This window comes from Myotis brandtii, unplaced genomic scaffold (assembly GCF_000412655.1).
Source record: "Myotis brandtii unplaced genomic scaffold, ASM41265v1 scaffold1875, whole genome shotgun sequence".
In the NCBI taxonomy this organism is placed as follows: Eukaryota; Metazoa; Chordata; class Mammalia; order Chiroptera; family Vespertilionidae; genus Myotis; species Myotis brandtii.
In genome coordinates, this window is record NW_005356961.1 from 145854 (window position 1) to 152165 (window position 6312).

Here is a 6312-nt window from a genome sequence, read left to right on the forward strand (position 1 = left end):
CTTCAAACCCTGATCTCCCCAGGAACTTTGCCCAGGCATACCCTTCTCCATCCCCCAAGAGCCCAAACCTCCTTTCTTGCCCGGTACCACCTTACTCGCAAAGACCCATTCTTTTGACAGCTCCACCTTCCAAGATCACCCTTTTTTTGGACTCCCATTTCAAAGATCCGCACCACCCAAGAACCTTGCCCAGGGATGCATCGCACAAAGCGCCCCCTCCCCAGCATTTCTTCATGTCCATGATAGCACTCATACTCTTTCCAACACCAAGCACCCATTAAAGATCGCTGTCCCAGATCCCGTCAACCACCAAGACCCTTGCTCAAAAGGCCTCCCAGCCCACCCCGCAAACTCCGACCAGTTCTGGAGTTATGTCCCAGCTCCCCGCCACCAGTACTCACCTGACCTCCGCTCCCGCCTCCCGATCCTAGGCCCAGGTCTGGGTGCCGCCCGCGGCACAGCTTTCTGACCTCCAGGGCCTTGACACCCGGCTCCCTTGTTTACATCAGGTCTCACTTCCGGGGGAGGGAGCCTGGCACCGGAAATGACACATCCTGGCTGGAGGGTGAAGCCATAGCCCTCCTTGTTCCGGTTTTGGGGTTTTGGAACAACGCGAATGAAAACTGCGTTCTCCTAGGAGGGCGCAGAGAGGGGAGGAAGCTTCGCGTGATCATGAGTGTTTGAGGGAAATGAAGAGGGGTGGGCGAGGGAGCCTTCCCCTGGCTAAGTGAGAAAGGGCCGAGGATTTCCCACTTTGGTTCAGCTTGGAGAGCTAGAGGAGTTAACGTTCTGGGCAAACGAGACTTGGACCTCCGAGGTGGGCTAGAGTGGCCGCGTTCTGTTAATACCTTGTTCTCCCAGACTCCTAGAGAGAAGACAGGGTGGGAACCCACGGGCGGAGGCGATCTTGGAGACCTTGACAGCTGAGACTATCCACCCTTGGCTTTGAGAAAACAGGGATGGAATTTTCCCACCCAGCTCTTTATTTACAAAATAAAATTGGTGTTTTGCCCTCCCCAGGTAGCTCAGTTGATTATAGCGTCCTCCCATTACACTAAGGTTAAGGGTTCAGTCCCAGTTTAGGACACATACGAGAATCAACCAATGAGTGCATAAATAAGTGGAACAACAAGTCGATGTGTCTGTCTCTCTCTTTCAAAAGTTATATATAGTGGACATCTGTTTTATTTATCCTTTTAAACTGATTCATGGCATTCCATGGAATAAATGTAGCACTGTTCAGCTGTTCCCCTACTGGTGGCCAGATGGTTTCATGTACTGTGTTATCATCCATGGAGGATTCCATTGCTATGCTCCTCAACAAAGCCAGTCTTCTGGCCTTCTTCATGCTACATTTCTTCATGTCCCAGATCATATTTAACTTAATTCAGTTTGGCTTCTGTCACTCCCATATCTCTGAGACTGCTCAACCAGATTATTACTTATCAACAAGATTACTTATCAACAAGATAAGTAATAATCTTGCCAAAGCAACATTTACTTCCCTATCCTCTCCTGTGATTGCCCAGCACATTCCACAGTCTCTTGCTCTCAACTCTCTTGGGTTTTTCTGACATCTCTGGCTAATCATCTTTATCCAATTTCCAAATATTAGAGTATCCTTGGGATGATCCTGGCCCCCTTAATTTTGTAGACAATATTGTCTCCTTAAGTGACTTCATCTTGTATCATAGCCTTAATTATTGCATATTTTTTGGAAGATCCACTGATTGGGGCTTTTATGCCAGACCTCTCCTGAACACCAGACTCATATATACTATGGCCTGTTTGACATGTTTACATGGATGTCTCATAAGGCATCTCAAATGTAGACCATCCAAACAGATCTCTGGAATTTCCCTGGCTCAAATACCCTCCTGACTCTGTCATCTCAACCAATGGCAAGAGCCTTGAAAATAGTATGCTAAGTGAAAGAAGCCACTTGCATATTGTATGACTTCATTTGTATGACGTGTGTAGAATAGGCAAATCCATAGAGACAAAAAGTAGATTAGTGGTTGCCTGGGGCTGAGGTAGGAGGAGGAAGAAAAGGGCAATGACTGAAAAGAGGTATGGGGTTTCTTTTGAGGGTTATGAAAGTGTTCTAAAACTGATTGTGGTGATGGTTGTATAACTCTAAGTACACTAAAAAAACATTTAATTGTACACTTTTTTTTCACTTTTTATTTTTTTAAAGATTTTTATTGGCTTCAGAGAGGAAGGGAGAGGGAGAAAGAGAAATCTCGATGAAACAGAATCATTGATCAGCTGCCTCCTGCACGCCCCCCACTGGGGATAGAGTCTGCAACTCAGGCATGTGCCTTGACTATGAATCATACCGGGGACCACTTGGTTCATCGGTCAACGCTCAACCACTGAGCCACACTGGCTAGGCTCATGTACTTTTAATTGTAATGAAATACACATTACATAAAATTTACCATCTTAACTATTTTGAAGTGTACAAGTTCAGTAGTGTTAAGGATATTTACATTGTTCTACATCCAATCTCCAGAACTTCATCTTGCAAAACTCTATACCCATGAAACAACTCCCATTTCCCTCTCCCCTAGCTCCTGGCAACCATCATTCCACTTTACTTTTTTTTTCATTTTTATTGTTTTGTTTCTTTCTGTTTTTATTTTTACTATTTTTTTCTTTACTTAAGCACCATCCAGTGTAACAGCATGCCTTTCCTGTGAGCACCAATGTGCAATTATGCAGCTTCCCCCTCACCCTCAGCCACGTAGTCTAACCCTGAAAACTGAGCAAGACGTTCCTGCCACATGCTGACACCAGTTGACTGCAGAAGCCTTTTAAATAGACCTCCCTCTTCTAGCAGCAGGAACCATTCATCTGAAAACCTACAAATGGGGCCTTGTGCTTGTCAGACAGTATTCAATATGCTGGCCTCACATCTGCCCAGCAGCCATGGCACCAGGTTAACTGACCCTCCAGGCACAGACCAAACCCACATCCCTCTAAGTGCACTCCAGGCAAACCCCTACACCCTGTGGGGGGAAGGGGGGCAGTTGCAAGATGGGAGGAGAGGCTAAAAGAAATTGAACCTAAACTCTTCATCTGGAATGTCCAGGGTGGCCTTGGTTCCCCTTTCTAGGCGGGGCCTGCAGACCCTTCGGCTCTTCTTTCTGGTGGCCTCACCTACAGGCTGCACGTGGGCTGAGTGGGCTGCTGTCTTGAGAGCCCGCAGGCTGGGTCTCTGCATCTTGAGGCCCAGTTCTAGCTGCTCCTCGCACCAGGCCAGTTCCTGAGCCAGCTGCTCCGCCTGGGTCTCTGGGCTTGGAGGGGACTCCTCTGGGGCTGGCTTTTTGCAGGCCTTCCTGTTCCAGCTTTTCTTCTTTTGCTTCCCGAAGCTGCCTCACCTTCACCGCCTAGGGATGCACCCTGGAGGTGTCACTGCACACGGGTGTCCTGGTGCTGGGGCCGCCGGTGTCTCCCCAGCAGGATGTCCTAGGGTCACCATGCGCTGCAGTCACTGTGGGAACCCTCTACATTTTTATGAATTTGACTACTCTAGATATCACAAAAATTTGTCTTTTGGTGACTGGCTTATGCCACTTAGCAAAATGTCTTCAAGGTTCACCTGTGTTGCAGCATGTGTTAGAGTTTCCTTCCTTTTACTTAGTTTTTTATTGGAATTTCCTTCCTTTTAAAAGGTAAATAACATTGCATGTATTACCACATTTTCCCTTTGTTTATTTTGTATATGCCACACTTTGCTTATTCACTGATGGACACTGGATTGCTTCCACCTTTTGGCTACTGTGAATAATGCTGCTATGAGCATGGGTGCGCAAAACCAATTCTTCTGGCTATATATCCAGAAGTGGAATTGATGGATTAAATAGTAATTCTGTTTTTTAATTTTGGGGGGAAATGTCATACTATTTTCCATAGCAGCTGCACCATTTTATATTCCGACCAATAGTTCATAAAGGTTCCAATTTCTCACATCCTCACCAACACTTTTTTTTAAAATAGTAGCCATTCTAGTGGGTGTGAGACCCAGATAATTGTCACCTGTATGGCAGTTCCCCAGACACTTCCCCTTACAGAGCTCATCTTTGACCTGACTCAGAACTGTTTGCATAGCCATTTCAAAACAGTTGGTGGTCATTGTTTAACTCCACAGTTGCCTGCCGAGGTGATAAGAGTTAGAGCAAACAAGAGGTTGACCAATAAACATGAAAGAGCTAGGGAATAGAATGTCCAGAGGGGGATTTGAACAGCTCTGAAGCCCTGGCTGGGTAGGGCCTTTGGTTAGAGCATTGTCCAGCTATGCCAAGATTTTGGGTTCAATCCCCAGTCAGGGCACATACAAGAAATCAACCAATGAATGCAAAAATAGGTGGAACAACATATCAATGTTTTTCTCTCTCTAATCAATACATGAAAATTTTAAGAAAAGTTCTGATATATTCCCGGGGATCTGGAAGGACAGATGCAGGTGCATGTGCAAGGCTGTAAGCACACCCAGAAAAGAACTGAGGAGGCCCTAAGCTCTCACCTGTGTGTGACCTTGAGGCTCTGTGAGAGCAGGAGTGAAGGCTGAGGCAGAGTAGGCTAGGCATTCTGAACACAAGGCAGTACTCAATAACTTTAGGCCCCGTTTTCAAAGACAGGCTTGGGAGAAATGTCAACTCCAGGAAATCGGAATCTGATGAAAGATCTATTTTAAGTATCATGGTGCATGGAGGAGTTGAAGGTATTGTCCAAAACTGCCAGGTTATGCCATGTTGCAGGGCAGACACAGGGGACCAGTGCCTTTCCCCAGGGAGATCCGGGCCCTTCCCGAGGGTGTTACCAAATGGGTTTATTATGATTTGGAGAAAGGAATAGGCCTTCTTGACTGGGTGAAGCACATACAGCAGAGGAAGCTGAGTACTGGACATGACAAATTGGGAAGCTCTAGAATCCCAACCCTTCCCCCGGATTAAAAATACAACCAAGCCTGGAATTCCAGGGGCAGTGCATGCACTCACAATGACTGGAGATGGATTAACTGAGTAGGGTTTGTGCCTGCTGCCTCCCTTAACAAGCCTGTTTGGCCAATCTTGAGAACAGATGAGTTCTGGAATTAATTAGGGAATGACAAAAAAGTCAGCCTGTGCAAGTGTACTTCATGTTGGGGTTAGTAAATATTGGAAGGTTTCATAATCACCTCTTACCTTGGAGGCGCATGGCTACCAGTATTCTCACTTTGGCTCTACACAGCAGTCTGCCTCTGCTTGGCAGTGGGGACAGTAGCTTATCTTTACTATCTGCTCTGGGGGTGTTTTAAGTTCTCTAGCACTGTGCCATATTCTGACCCATCAGGACTTTGTACCAGTGGCCTAGATCTAACTCAAATCCTACTTATTACATCTATGACTTAGTGACTGGGGATGATTTAGAAACAATTGTACCACCCTGGCTGGGTAGCTCAGTTGGTTCGAGTCATCCCGATAGGCCAAGGTTTTGGGTTTCATCCTTGGTCAGGGCACATATAAGAATCAATGAATGCATAAATACGTGGAATAACAAATTGATGTTTTCTCTCTCTCTCGCTCTCAAATCAATAACAATTTTTTAAAAAGAAAAAAAAAATTGTGCCTAAACTCTGACTTCCCTCATTGATTTTTGTATCTCAGACCGTTAAACAGAAAAGTTTGAGGATTTTTTGACAATAACCTTTTTGAGAATCCAGTTACCTGGAACAACCAAATTCTACCTGAGACAGAGCCCTTCTCAGCTTTTATTTATTTTTTTTTAGAAAGAAAGGGAACCAACTTACACCATACACAAAAATAAACTCAAAATGGATAAATTTTGAGTAATGTAAGACAGGAAACCATAAAAATCTTAGAGGAATCCAAAGGCAACAAAATCTCAGACATATGCCGAAGCAATTTCTTCACCCATACAGCTCCTAGGGCATTGGAAACTAAAGAGAAAATAAACAATGGGACATCAAAATAAAAAGCTTCTGCACAGCAAAAGAAACCATCAACAAAACAACAAGAAAGCCCACTGCATGGGAGAACATATTTGTCAATGTTATCTCCGATAAGGGCCTAATCTCCAAAATTTATAGGGAACTCATATATCTTAACAAAAGGGAGATAAACAATTCAATAAAAAAATAGGCAAAGGACTTAAATCAACACTTTTCCAAAGAGGACATACAAAAGGCCAAGAGACATATGAAAACATGCTCAAAGTCACTAATCATCTGAGAGGTGCAAATCAAAATGACAATGAGGTACCATCTCACACCTGTCAGAATGGCTATCATCAACGAATCAACAAACG

General features: G+C 44.8%; 1 protein-coding gene and 1 long non-coding RNA gene across 3 annotated transcripts in view; one reads left to right on the top strand and one right to left on the bottom strand.

Moving 5' to 3' along the window:
- WDR45 (WD repeat domain 45) overlaps nt 1–533 on the bottom strand; it is a 7000-nt gene extending 6467 nt beyond the window's left edge. For both annotated transcript variants that reach the window (XM_014538251.1, XM_005864523.2), the window contains exon 1: nt 402–533. The gene's annotated coding sequence lies outside the window, so the exon portion shown is untranslated. The remainder of the gene's footprint in view (nt 1–401) is intronic.
- LOC106725797 overlaps nt 1–6312 on the top strand; it is a 17516-nt gene that overhangs the window by 1795 nt on the left and 9409 nt on the right. The gene's annotated exons all lie outside the window — the stretch shown is intronic.